The 15,243-nt window shown below is 39.5% G+C and overlaps 1 protein-coding gene across 8 annotated transcripts in view; it reads left to right on the plus strand.

Annotated features, from left to right (window-relative positions):
* LOC132391148 (F-box-like/WD repeat-containing protein TBL1X) overlaps positions 1 to 15,243 on the plus strand; it is a 349,009-nt gene that overhangs the window by 123,334 nt on the left and 210,432 nt on the right. For 2 of the 8 annotated variants that reach the window (XM_059963975.1, XM_059963973.1), the window contains one exon: positions 3,506 to 3,560. The exons of the other annotated variants lie outside the window; for them this stretch is intronic. The gene's annotated coding sequence lies outside the window, so the exon portion shown is untranslated. The remainder of the gene's footprint in view (positions 1 to 3,505; positions 3,561 to 15,243) is intronic. 8 annotated transcript variants of the gene reach the window in all.

Below are 15,243 nucleotides of genomic sequence, written 5' to 3' on the forward strand. Positions count from 1 at the left end.
CATAGGCAAGCTGGAAAAGTGTAGGGCTATCCACCTCAGAACTAAATCAGAGACCTTGAGCTTATTTAAATACTGAGACTGGAAAGTGTTTATGTGCAAATGGATCTGAATGTCCTCAAACACACATCACTGATAGCTAGCATGCACGTGCAGCAGACGGAAAAGCAAATAGTATTTGTTGGCTTTACTGCAAGAAGATTTGAGATATGACATTACAATTAAATGAGGCCTTGGTATTACCACACCCGGAATATAGCTAATAATTTAATGCCCTTATCTAAAAAAGGCCATCAAATTAGAGAGAGAGAGAGAGAGTGTAGATAGGTTCTCAGGATGGCAGGTCTGCTAAGAAATGCATTTGAATAAGCTATGTCTATCATTTTGAGTGGAAAAAGAAAGAGGTGATATGTTTGAAAAACGTAGAGGTTGACATGGTCTAAATAAATGTCCTAATTAAGAAATGTAGAACTGGGGTCACAGACTCAAGATAAGGGATTAGGACAGAAATCAAAATTTCTGAATGAATTTCTTCATTTATAATCTTGCAAATCTTCTACCCCAAGGGTCAGTGGATGCTCAAAATAGAGACTGATAGATTCCTAGATATTAGGGAAATCGGGGAATAAAGGGATATGGCAAAATAGTGATGTTGAAGCAGAAGGTTATCCACAATCCTGTTCAATGTTGTAGCAGGCTCTACGTGCTAAATGGCCTATTACATGACAGAGCATTGCAGCTCCAACTTTTAACACAATTATACATCACTAATGTCTTTTTAAATTGACATTATTTTTAAGTTCAGAATAAATTTCAAAGTATATTTATTATCAAAGTACATATATATGTCACCATAGATTACCTTGAGATTCATTTTCTTTTGGGCATTCACAGTAAATACAAAGAAACATAATAGAGTCAATGAAAAACTACATACAAAGACTAGTAAACAACCAAGGTGCAAAAGTCAACAAATAGCACAAATACAAAAAATAAATAATAGATAAAAATATTGAAAACATGAGTTGTATAGTTATTGAAAGTGAGTTCATAGGTGTGGAATCAGTTCAGTGTTGGGGTGAGTGAAGTTATCCTCTCTGGTTCGGAATCTAGTGATTAAGGGATAATGGCTATTCCTCAGCCTGGTGGTGTGGGACCTAAGGTTCTTGTACCTACTTCCTGAAGACAATGAGAAGAGAGTATAGCCCAGATGGTGGGGGTCCTTGATTACGGATGCTGCTTTCTTTTTTATTTTTCGGTTCAAGGACCATGGTGTTTCCATATAAGGCCATAATGCAACCAGTATATTCTCCACTGTGCATTTTTAGAAATTAGTCAGTGTTTTAGGTGACATGCCGAATCTTCGCAAACTTCTAAGAAATTAGAGGAGCTTTAGTGGGTAATTTTATCATTACTTTATTATTACAGTTAAACCAACTTGTAAATTGGATGTGAATTCATGTGCTGGTGTGAAGACCTCATTTAACTTTGTGTATGTGTCGATGTATGGTGGATATTGTTGGGTAACAAGTTTTCTCACAGCAGCAAAACAATTATATCATTTAATAATTATAATATATATTAATATGTCTCCCGCATTCTGCTGATAAATACATTAATAATATCATAGTATATGATATTATTGTCTTCTCAGGCCACCAACATTTCTTTTTAATTCATGGTAATTGTTTGGGCACAATTTTTCTGTGGCTGGTCCATAATGTATATACACAAGATGAACTGAATCATGAAATTTACTATATAAATTTCACATGTTATGCCTGTGACAACCAGGGGCTCTTTGTAAAAGGCTTAATAACTGAGGGTGAAATGTAACTACAAACTGTTTATAAAGCACAGCTGTTCAAATAAATTGGACAGGAAGTCTCTTAAGATAAAATTTTGTTTATGTCATTCATAAGTGTTCATTTCTAAACCAAACCTATTTTCCAATAATGGTTTTCATAAGTATTATTAGTTGTTATTTGTAAAATATTTCAAGTTCATGTTTAGTATCGGCCTGCTGGTTCAGTTACAAGAGCCTTGCAACTTTTCCTAATGTTTTATTTCTCCACACACGTTCTCATTGATTTATTTTTCACTTTCAATCAATTACTTGCAATTTAATGAGCATTTGCCACATCTCTTTCATGTGTCAATGTAGATTTAATGAAGTTAAATGTTTGCCATGACGTGCTATGTTATCAATTCGGTCTGGATATCGTGGGCTTTGAGACATAGTTGAATATTGGACTTGAAGAGCATTATTCTGTGACTTAAGTGCTCCAACAATTAACTGGCATTTAGTTAAAGGATACAATTCATAAGGTCAGAGAGGTGGCTATGATGGTACAATTATGCCAGTTTTTAGATATACTGTCCTTACCAAACCCCTTGTGGAACATTTAAAATAAAGTGGAAAATATTATGGTGGGGTCTTGTCTGCACCTACCATCCCACTAGCCCCTGCGTCCCACACATAATTCTCCAGAACTTCCGCCATCTCCAATGGGATCCCACCGCCAACCACATCTTTCCTTCCACCCCACTTTCTGCTTTTCACAGGGATTACTCCCTACGCGACTCACTTGTCTATTCATCCCTCCCCACTGATCTCCTTCCTGGCACTTACCCTTGCAAGTGGAAACAAGTGCTACACCTGCCCCTACGCCTCCTCCTGCACTACCATTCAGGGTCAAAAACATTCCTTCCAGGTGAGGCAACACTTCACCTGTGAGTCTGTTGCTCCCGGTGTGGCCTCCTGTATATCGGTGATGCCCAACGTAGATTGGGAGACCACTTTGCTGAGCACCTACGTTCCACCCACCAGAAGAAACATGATCTCCCAGCGGCCACCAATTTTAATTCCACTTTCCATTCCCATTCTGATATGTCAATCCGTCACCTCTTCAGTCATGATGAGGCTATACTCATGTTGGAGGAACAACACCTTGTATTCCGCCTTGGTAGCCTCCAACCTGATGGCATGAACATTAATCTCTCAAACTTTGAGTAATGCTCCCTCCTTCACCATTCCCCATCTCCTTTTCCCCCTCTCACCTTATCCCCTTCCCTGCCTATTGCCTCCCTCTGGTGTACCTTCCCCCTTCCCTCCAGCCCTGTTTGTCTTTCACCAATCAACGTCCCGGCTCTTTACTTCACTCTCCCCCTCTCAGTTTCACCTCGCACCTTGTGCTTCTCCTTCCCCTCCCCCAGCTTTTAAATCTGCTCCTTTTTTTCTCCAGTCCTGTTGAAGGGTCTTGGCATGAAACCTTGACTGTACTCTTTTTTATAGCGGTTGTCTGGCCTGGTGAGTTCCTCCAGCATTTCTTCTGGTACCATGGCTGGAATAATTTACTGGAAATCCTAGGGATATATAATTCTTTAAGAAAATTCAAGACCCATTTGCTACTTCTGATTTCCTGAGCAACTGCCAGTACACATGCATTTGCATGGTAGGGAATGAAAAACTGATATTTGGCTCATTGAAGATTCTTCCTTCCAACAGACCTTGCATTTGTTGTGGATTCTCTCCAGTTCTCTTAATCTCTTGGAGAAAATAGGTAAGTAAATTACAAGGACGGACTAAAACTAAATAATCTGCATTGGAGTGAACTATTTTACTTATTTCTGCTATGTTCCATTAACAACGATTCCTTGATAGATGCCATTTTAGTTAAGTTACCTGGGGTAATCTTAACCCACCTGGCAGTAAATGTGATTGGATTGATCAGTTGACAGGTTTACACTCTAATTTTATTTTCTATTGGCTTCAATGGAAAGGAAAAATACACAAGACAGGAAGCCAGATTTCTTGGGACAGTAATCATTCCATTATCTAAATTGGTTATTATCTCATGCCTATTTTTTGTACAGAACTCTAAAATTATTAAGGTTCCATGTTTTATCTATAGTGTTGTTTCCTTTAGGCTTTAAAGTTTCTGGGATGTAATTCACCCCGTGGGCTTGGAAAAGTATCTTTGAAAGCTTATTAAGTTTTTGTAACTGAGTTTGTACCATATTAATAAGTTTGGATCTCCAAATAGTAAGATGATCGTTTTGAAAGAACAGCTCATTATTTGGTTTTGAAGTCTTTCCTATAGCTGTCAATCTGCTACTTTAAGGGAGGAATTTATTTTTAATTGGTAACCTTGCTTGTTGTTTCTCAATTTCATAGTTGTGTTTTGTATTACACCTCCAATGTGATTGTAGAATTAGTATGATCACTGATATCTATACACCTTGGAATCATCATAAATTTTTGCACCTCAGGAAAATATTGCAGAAAGTTAGAGATTAGGAGCAAACAGCCATGGTAAAACTTGTCATTACTTGCCTTTTGCAATTGTACTATTATCAGAAATGGTGTTCTCTCCCTTTCCCCTGTATCAGCCCAGCTGGCTATTTTCAAGTGTCTGCACTGCAACTGCAACTTTCCATCCTTTCCCTTTTCTATCCCTGCAGAACTCCCAGCGGGGTTTGCCACTCAACTTGAATGGTAATCACAGCTGGGCGCAGATGTCATTAGTGCATGATTAATTTTCAGGCATTCTGATGACATCAGCTCTAAAGGCATACCTTTGAAATTATGCCATTGTAAAAAGAAGTATCTATTGAACCAGCTAAATTTTGAAGCTGAGCTCCATAACAAAGAATGTATTTTTTCCCACAATACAAATAAATGTTTAGCTGTCTTCACCAGAGATTTATAGTGAGGAGAAATGCAGGATATAATGAGCATATCCTCAAATATGCTCCAGGGCAGATAAAGGTGGCAATGACTTCTTTCTCTCTGGTTAGTAACTAAAAGATCCCTAGTTCTCAATCACCAAGTCATGTGCTGTCAACGTACTGATTTTTTTTCCCTTTACATTTGAATTGCTGGCCTGTTATTTCTGTGGCTTTATGCTGAACAGTTTTAACGTTAGTTTATTTTTGTTCTTCTAGACTAGGTTTTGACATGTTGTTCTTAGGTTATTTTTAGCCATAACTGCCATTCCCTTCACATGCTCTATCTTATCTCAGTAATTCAAAATACTTGAGTGGAATCAGGGTCTCAGCCCGAAACGTCAACTGGTTACTCTTTCCCACAGATACTGCCTGGCCTGCTGAGTTCCTTCAGCATTTTGTGTGTATTGCTCAAGTGAACCAAAGCAGTGTAAATACACTGTAAATCATGTTGAAGATAGTATTGTTTCATGCATAACTCAGTGAAACTTGGCATTAAGCCTGAAGCCATGTTAAGTCTACACTTTTGCTATTGCTGTCACATTTAACTTATACACTGACATGCCACATTTGCAGTATTATTTATATAAATTAAGCTCTATTTGTTCATTGTGTGCAAACGTGTACAACAAGTTGTCTTCTTGGTTTTGAATCATCCAGTGATTTAAGGGTGATTTGACGGATTTTGAATTAAATCTGATATGGGAGATGAAAGCGGTTTCTTTTGATGAGGAACCAAGGGCCAGAGTGGCAAAGTCTTTTATTAAGTAAAGAGCCAGGTATTTTTTGGCTGCATAGAACTGACAGAGTGATTGCAATTTAGAGCTTGTCCTGGAAGATTGAAAATACATTACTCTGTTCCTGTGTTCATATGCTATGATCAAGTTTTACTTTTGTTAAATAATAATTTCTTTCAGATTCCCTTCATTCAATTGGGTCACTACGCTGCTTAATTGGGGCAGGAGACTGTTGCCGAACAATTTCTAACTAGCATCAGTTGCATGTTTGTGTTCAAAAAGCAGTGAGTTTTGTCACTGATAGTGGGTGAGAAATAAGCAGTAAAACAATTCAGAACTGTTTTGCTCACTATGATTTCAAGCATTCAGGCTTGGAGATACCAGAAACGGCCGAGGAAGAAAAATGAAACAATTTCATTACTTCAACAAGTTAGCAAGTACAAAGAATTTGAAGGTATTGACAGTCTTCTTGAATGTTACAATTCAAATGAAGATTTGGAGAATGCAATCATCAAAAGCACTGTTTTAAGGCAGTCTACTATCTTTACCAGCTTTCTTCGCTGATTTAAATCTATAACTTCCACAGGAGTTCAGGGAGACCCTCTCTCTCTGCTGCCCTCCAACTGTTCGATCATGTACTCACCCATGTTCACTACCAGAGCCATGTATCCCTCCTGTGAACTTGTCTTTGCAGCCATCTTGTACCCCACTCTGGGCTCTTATCTCTTCACCTGCCTGTCACCTCCCTGGTGCCCCTCCTTTTCCTTTCTCCCATGGTCCACTCTCCTGTCCTATCAGCTTCCTTCTTCTCCAGGCCTTTATCTTTCCCACCCACTTGGCTTCATTATCACCTTCAAGCTAATACTGCTTCCCCCTCACCCCACTTTTGTATTCTGGCATCTTCCCAATTCCCTTCCAGTCCTGAAGAAGAGTCTCCATCTGAAATGTAGACTGTTCACTCATTTCCACAGGTGCTGCCTGAAAAGCCGAGTTCCTCCAGCATTTTTTGTGTTGCTCTGCATTTCCAGCATCAACAGAATCTCCAATGTGTAAGAGATTTTAACTATAGGCTCCTTCCCCTCATAGTGCACTGTTGGCAGGGTTTTAAACTGTAGCTTTTCCTGAAAGAGTCTGTGGCAGATGCGCCAAATTTCTGTGTATCTCTTAGTGTGTCATTCCGGATCTAGGAATGTGCCAGTTAATTACCGCTTCTTGCAGAGAGAGAAGTACAGTGATTGAATGAGAGAAAAACACATGAAGGTATCCAAAGAAAGAGGAAAAAAATGGAGAGAGAAATTCACTGATGTAGAGAATGGGCAGAACATACTGAAATACAGTAGGAAGTGTGTGTGTACACACAGTCAGCCCTCCATATCCGCGGGGGTTTGGTTTCGGGACCCCCCATAGATACCAGGTTCCGTGGATGCTCAGGTCCCGCATATAAAATGGCATAGTATTTACATATGACTTATGCACATCCTCCCATGTACTTAAAATCATCTTTAGATTACTTATAATACCTAATACAATGTAAATGCTATGTAAGTAGTTGTCATACTGTATTGTTTAGGGAATAATGACAATTAAAAAAAGTCTGTACACGCTCAAACAATGAGTGCTGGAGAGAGAACTTCCAGGTTTTTTTTCGATCCCGATCCGCGGTTGGTTGAATCCGTGGATATGGAGGGCCGACTGTATTCATACACTCACTCTCTCACTCAATAACTAACAAGGGAAAATCCGTAGTTGCTGGAAATCCAAGCAACATGCACAAAATATTGAAGGAACTCAGCAGGCCAGGCAGCATCTATGGAAGAGTATAGTTGAAATTTTGTAGGAACTGTAACACCTGCCTCTTCACTTCCTCCCTCAGAACCATCCAGTGACCTCAGTGACCCTTCCATGCAAGGCAGTTCACCTGAACCTTTTCTGACTTGGTCTGCTATATTCAATGCTTACAAAGTGTCTTCCTCTACACTGGTGAAACCAAAGTGTAGGCTGGTCGACCATTTTGCATACATCTGTACTCTGTACACGGTGGTCACCCCGAGGTTCCACCTCACTGACCTGTCCATTTTTACCTTTCTCCATTGCCACCAAGAGACCAAGTATTAATTAGAAGAATATCTCATACTCTATTTGGCTCATAACCCAATGGTATAAACATTTAACTGTTATAAGTTTAGATAACACCCACAGTGCTCTCATTCCACACACTTGCTTGTCCTCAAGTTTTCTTACCCATTTATTAATTCCTCCCATTCCCTCCCCACCTGTTTTCAAATTTCACCCGCTAGCCTCTATCATTGCTATATTCTGGCAACCTTTCCCAAATCCTCTCAATCCTGATGTAGGTCTTAACTGTGGATAGTAAAGAGAAATATCAGCCCCTATTATTCTTGTATTCTCTTATTTTGCCAGTGATGTAACTAACAGGAGAGTGTCTGGTTTGGGATGTTGCCATGAAGTTGTCTTGTCCTTCTGATGAAATGGTGATGTTTATGATAAGATTGTGCTCCAAGCATTTTGCTAGGAGGAGGACTCTAGCTTTTCCTTCTCTGTCCTTGCCATCAGATCTTGCCAGACATTGTAAAGCATAGAAAATTATGCTATACGGCAGCCAAATTTACTGAATTTAAGAATGCTAATAATCTTTGGCCTAGTTTTTAATGGGAGCTATGTGTTTAGTCACTTTTAATTTCTATCTTTCTCACACACACTCACTCATTCTTACAAGAACTATTTTGTGCTTTATCTTTTTAGTCTTTAGTAAAATACACATTCCTTTAATGTCTTTTTTTTGTACTTTTACACATTAAAGGTGATCTACTGAAGGATGCTGAACTAAGAAAAAAAAATCAGAGGTAAATTTGTCAGTGTGCCAGGACAACAGTGCACAGTAGATCTGTGTCTGTACACTAATACAGGGAAAATGTCATTTTTTTACTGCCCGCTAATTATGATTGTAGTCTTAAGACATTATTAATTGCTGGATGTTTCAGCTTGGGGCCAATATTCCTAGTGGGTATTTAAAGCAAGTTTCTACTGCTTACTAATAACACGCACTGTGTACTGTATCTTAAAGAAGTGATGTATTGTGACAGGAGAGGTGCTGGCAAATAATAGCAAGCACTACACTGCATGCCTGTGGAAAGAAGGACTGAATTATTCGTCAGTCCTGATGAAGGGTCTCGGCCTGAAACATCAACAGCGCTTCTCCCTATAGATACTGCCTGGCCTGCTGCGTTCCACCAGCATTTTGTGTGTGTTGCTTGAATTTCCAGCATCTGCAGATTTCCTCGTGTTTGACTGAATTATTTTGTTCACATGAATAATGCTGCAATTTAATGAAAAAGGCTTTTAACATGCTGTACGCGGGGCATTGAGTATAGGTGTTCGGGCATAATATTGCAGTTGTGTAGGTTGTCGGTGAGGCTGCACTTTGAGTACTATGTACAGTTTAGGTCACTCTGTTATAGAAAAGGCATTCTTAAACTGGAAGGAATGCTGAAAAGATTTATGAGGATTTTGGTAGCACTAGAGTGCCTGACTTATGGGGAGAGATTGGCAAGGCTAAGTCTTTATTCCTTGGAGCAAAGGAGAATGAGGTGCGACCTTATAGAAGAGTTTAAAATTATAAGAGGCAGAGGAGTCCAAAACTAGGGGGCAAAAATTTAGGATGAGAGGGGAAAGATTTAGCGAGACCTCAGGTTTAAATTTAGAAGTTTAAAGGAATCTGAGGAATATATTTTTCACAGTGTAGTTGAAATCTAGAATAAGCTACCAGAATGCAGGAATAGTAACATTTACGAGTCATAGAGACATAGAAAAATACAGTACAGAGACAGGCCCTTTGGTCCATCTAGTCTGTGCCAAACCATTTAAACTACTACTCCCATCGACCTGCACATGGAAAGGTACTTGAATAAGTAGCTACAGAGGGATAAGAAATTAATGCAGGAAAATAGGATTAGTTTAGAAAAGCATGATGGTGGGCATCGATGTGGTTGGCCTTTTTCTCTAGAATTCTATGTAGTAAGGGAATTGAGAGAGCAGAGCACTCCTTTGCTTGAAATTATATCTAGTATATGGAAAACTATTAAAAATATGTTTGGCTGATGGAAGACAACTTCAGGAGAGAGCATAAGAGCTTTGGTGTATTGTTCTAGTTTTTACTCATTTTATTTCCCGAAGTACCTGAACCATCTATAATTCAGTAATATGATACAATATTCTTAATTTATCCAGATGAGTCAGCTCCAACAAGACAGTGTGAAAGGTCAGTCATTTGAGTCTTTTTTAAGGGTGAGATTGATAAATATTGAATGCAGGTAATCAAAGGCTAAGGGATCAGGCATCATGAATTGTGGAACAGACTTGAGGAGCCATGTACTCTGCACTTTCTTTGGATAACCTTGAATGTTATGATAAAATAATCAACCTACTTCATTGACATTGCTCAGTAAGCTACAAGGTGGGTGCTGGGTTTGAAGGCTAAATCTTTCAATCTGCTTTGGACTCAGTAAGACAAAGTCTGGGCTGGTGCTTTTGAGGCAATAGTGAATTTTGCCTTTGCTGAGCAATGACTCACAAGATATTAAAATTCTGATCCATGTTTTCCAGAGTTTTGCTAAAGATTTTGATTATCAAGAGTGTTGTCTAGTGGAGAAAGGTGAGGATCTTTGTCTTCTGTTCATTTAGCATGAAGCCCTTCCCCCTGTACACTTGAGAGTAACTTTCCTAAATACTACGGGCTCTTAACTTGGGGGAGTAGGCCCTTCAGGTCCTTCACCCCTTGCCAGCCCGGCAACTCCACAAACCTGATTAATCTTAACCTATTCATGGAACAATTTACAATGACTAATTAACCTATCTGGTACATCTTTGGACTGTGATAGTAAACCAGAACACCCAGGGAAAATCTGTACATTCCACGGGGTGGATGTATAGAGGTTCCTTGCAGAACATTTCTGAAATTGAACTCTGGAGCACCCCGAGCTATTTTAGCATTCCACTAACTACCACGTTACAGTGACACCCAGCACTGTCCATGTAGTAGTGTTCAATGGTCAATATGTGGAAAGAATTTGTATGCAGTCATCATACACTTCTCAGAATTGTAGTGTAAGTACATGCCTGTGCACGCACCTTGATCAAGTGGATAGCAGCAGTTCAAAGTATCTCACCACAGATTCTCCATGGAAGTTATGAATGGATGTTCAATGCTCGCTTTGCTAATAACACATGCATTCTAAGAGTGAAAGGAGTGATGTAATTGGTGGGACCAATTCTTCTGTTTAGCATGGCACACCAGATGAATGTTCTATTCAAATGAGATGACTTAATTATTCACAATTTGATCAGTTTTGTTGAGCAAAGAACCATTACACCTCATTACAGTAGATTCCAATCTTATGTTGTTTAAAGACTTCTCTTATAACTTTGATATAACCCTGCTACAATAGTTTCCATAGATGCAGAATGTATATTTAATATATTTTGTTCTCACCAGAATTCTGGAATCAGTGTTAATAATAACTGTAGATTTATTGCATTTAAACAACGCTATTACATAATTTCTCATTGCTATTGTCAACAAACCTCCATGAACAAAAATTAAGAAATGTATATCATGTTCTTGGATGCCTGGTAGATGTTAAATTTGTGCTATTAGATACTATTCAGTAACTTTTTGGCAAACTGTTGGAATATTCTTGTGTGTCTCCTTTGTTCTGTGATGTGCAAACAGAGTAGTTCAATTATCTTCATTCTATTTGTAATTCGCAAATAATCTGAAGTAAATATAATATGTGTAAAACAGTAGATGAAAATCCACATGAACTTTTTACTGTGCTACGCTGTGCACTTCACATGCACTTTGATATATTATTAACTTATTGGTGGTAATATTTTCTTTTATGAGTTATGTGCATGTGTGCAATTTATGTAGTGTGTTCTGATTTTGATATATGTATTGTAGGTGCACTGTGGTCCAGAAGAATATTGTTTTGTCTGGTTGTATATATGTACCGTCAGATGACAATATACTTGAACTTGAATTGATAATGTATTTTATCCTTCATGATAGTTTGATTCAGCAGATACAGATGCATGGCATCCAGGGTGAATTGACAAGCTTGCCCATAGAACACCGGTTAAGGGGTGTTATTCCAGGTGGAGGTCTGTGACCAGTGGTGTTCCACAAAGATCTGTTGTTTGTGATATACAGTATATTAATATAGAATGAAAATGTAGATGAGTGGATTGATAAAGTTTGGCAATGATACCAAGGTTTGGTGCAGTTGTGGACAGCGCAAAGGGCCACCAAATTATACATCGTTTACAGATATGGGTGGAGAAGTGGCAGATGGAGTTTAGTCCAGGTAAGTGTGAGGTGTTGCATTTTTAGCGGTCATAATGAAAGAAGTTGTTGTATCATTCATGGTAGGCCCTTTAATAGAATTGAGGTACAGCGGAATCTAGGATACAGGTCCATAGTTAATTGGAAATGGCTATACAACTGGGTGAGATGGTAAAGAAGACATATGGCGTGCTTGCCCTCATTCATAGAGGCTCTGAACATGAGAGTAAGTAAGTCATGTTGCAGCTATATAAAATTTTAGTCAGATTTCACTTGTTCTATTACGTGCAATTCTAGTTGCTCCATTTTACGATAGGAAGGATATGGAGATGGTGCAGAAGAATTTTACCGGGGTTTCACCTGGATTAGAGAGTATGGGAAATAAGGAAAGCTTGGACAAACTTAGATTGTTCTCCTTTGAGCATTGGAGCCTAAGGGGAGACCTGATAGAAGTTTTTTTTAAAATTGAGAAACATATATAGGACAGACAATTAGAATTTTTTTCCCCCAAGGTAGAAATATCAAACAACAGAGGGCATACTTTTAAGGTTAGAGGAGGGCAGTTTAAAGGTGAAGTGAGGGTTGGGATTTTCTTGCAGGAAAAGTTAGATGCCTAGAATAGGTTACTGGGGTGATAATGGACTCAGGCATTTCAGTGGTATTTAAAGGGCTTTTAGACAGACACATGAATATGAAGAGAATCAAGGGATTTAGAGGATATACAGGAAGAGGACATTATGTATACATTGGCATCAAAATCAACACAACATTGGGGGCCAAATAGCCTGTTCAGTGCTGTACTGTTCTGTGTTCTATAAAGTTGCTATACTTACATACAAATCTGGCACCTCAGTATAATGGGGAACATAGTGAAGTATGATTACTGGATTGTTTCCAGGAATATAATCTGTATTTATAAGGTAAAGGCTTAGAAAACCAGTATTTTCCATGGCAGCATTGGTTCAATGAATAATCCAGTGGAAGTTTTCAGGATTACAAAATGGCTTAAATATTGTAAGATTGATTCCACAAATTGATGAATTAGTACTAAGATTATACTAATTTTGGATTAGCAGAGAGTGTAATCGACAACTCCAGTGCAAATTTGCATGTGAATAGCAAGACTGATGTCTGATTGAACAGCAAGAGTGGAAATGCCAATCATGGATCAGAATCATGTGAAATTTACCTTGGAGATCTCAAGTCAGGCCTCATATTTTCAGAATTTTCTTTATTAGACCATAAGATATAGGAGCATAATTAGGCCATTTGGCCCATCAAGTCTTCTGCCATTTCTTCATGGCTGATCCATTATTCCTCTCATCCCCAATCTACTGTCTTCTGCCCGTATCCCTTCATGCTTTGACCAATCAAGAATCTGTCAACTTTTGCCTTAAATATTTGTAAAGGCATGGCCTCCTCAGCTTTCTGTGGCAACAAATTCCACAGATTCACCACTTTCTGGCTAAAGAAATTCCTCCTCACCTCCGTTCTAAAAGGATGCCCCTCTATTCTGAGAGCCCCTCTATTATTTATTAGAAATCTTTATTTTTACACGTTAGTTGAATCCTGTTGAAATATTCATGCCTCCCAATTTGTCAATAGTGTAGGAAGGAAGGTACTTAGATTGTCCATATGGTTGTGCTGCATTTCTGCTTCCCACCATTTTAATGTTATTTGAAATCAGATGATCATTTGTCCCAGAGTGGCAGAAAGCTAATTTAAATATTAAAGTCAAATCCCAATGATTCATTGGCTGTACTGTACATGCTATTTTAAGCAGGAAATAATTGTATGCTACCAGTCTTGGACAGCGATGGAAGCCAGATCTTTTAATCTTCTGACCTTAATCTGTTGCTGTATCTCACATCTATGAACTATTGTGTCTACTAACTATTTTGGTGGTTCCCAGCTTCCTGTTGTTCGAGCTTTAATTCATTTTCAAAAATTACTACCAGCTCCATCATAGGTACATCGATCATACCTTTAAAAGGTGGCCCTTAAGAAGGCAGCATCCATCTGCAACATGCCTTTTTCACATTACTAACATCAGCGAGGAGGTACAGGAGCCTGTAGAACAATGCTTAGTTTTTTTTAAAACAACTTCTTTCCATCCACAATCATATTTCAGAACAATCTGTGTATACTATGTATGTATCTGTGTATAAAAAATGCTATCCCTTTCTCTCAATTCCTCCGCCTCCGCCGCATCTGCTCTCAGGATGAGGCCTTTCATTCTAGGACAAAGGAGATGTCTTCCTTTTTTAAAGAAAGGGGCTTCTCTTCGTCCACTATCAACTCTGTCCTCCATTGCGTTTCATGCACCTCTGCCCTCACCCCATCCCCCCACCAGCCCACCAGGGATAGAGTCCCCTGGTCCTCACCTATCACCCTACCAGTCTACAGATCCAACGCATAATCCTCCGTAACTTCTGCCACCTCCTACGTGATCCCACAACCAACCACTTCTTCCCCTCCCCCCACTCTTGGCTTTCCACGGGGATCGCTCCCTATGCAACTCCGTTGTCCATTCATCCCCCCATCCTTCCCCACTGACCTCCCTCGGAAGAAGTGCTACACCTGCCCCCACACTTCTTCCCTCACCACCATCCCAGGCCCCAGACAGTCCTTTCAGGTGAGGCACCACTTCACCTGTGAGTCAACTGGGGTGATATACTGTATCCGGTGCTCCCGATGTGGCCATTTATACATTGGGGAGACCCGCCGCAGACTGGGAGACCGTTTCACCGAACACCGGCGCTCGGTCCTCCAGCAGTGGCGGGATCTCCATGTGGCCACACACTTCAATTCCACAGACCACTCCCACTCTGACACGTCTGTCCATGGCCTCCTCTACCGTCAAGATGAGGTATCTCATGAGGTACCTTATCTCCCGCCTACCTGCCAGCATGAACATCCAACTCACAGACCTCCATTGATACCCCTACCCCCCCCTTATCCCCATCCCTATCTATTATTTTAGTCTGGTTCTTTTTCTCTTTTTACCCCTCACTATAATCTCTCCCACCCCCAGCCCTACCTTTCTTTCTCTTTTATTTCCCATAATTCTCCACCTTCCCCCTAGCCCATTTCCCTCCAACCTATCACTTCCTAGCTCTCTACTTTATCCCTCCCCCCACTTCTTATCCCCCCCTTGACCATCCCATGTTATTTCACTCCTGATGAAGGGTTTCGGCCCGAAACGTCGTCACTACCTCCTCCCATAGATGCGGTCTGGCCTGCTGAGTTCTGCCAGCATTTTGTGTTTTTATTCATCTCCAGCATCTGCAGATTCACTCGTGTTGCATTGTGTTTTTTTATGTATACTATTTTGTTGTTCCTTTTTTTGCACCATTTATTTATCTTTGTAATTTAGTAATTTTTATGTATAACACTCTACTGATGTCACAAAATAACAAA

Source organism: Hypanus sabinus, chromosome 3, assembly GCF_030144855.1.
Source record: "Hypanus sabinus isolate sHypSab1 chromosome 3, sHypSab1.hap1, whole genome shotgun sequence".
Classification (NCBI taxonomy): Eukaryota; Metazoa; Chordata; class Chondrichthyes; order Myliobatiformes; family Dasyatidae; genus Hypanus; species Hypanus sabinus.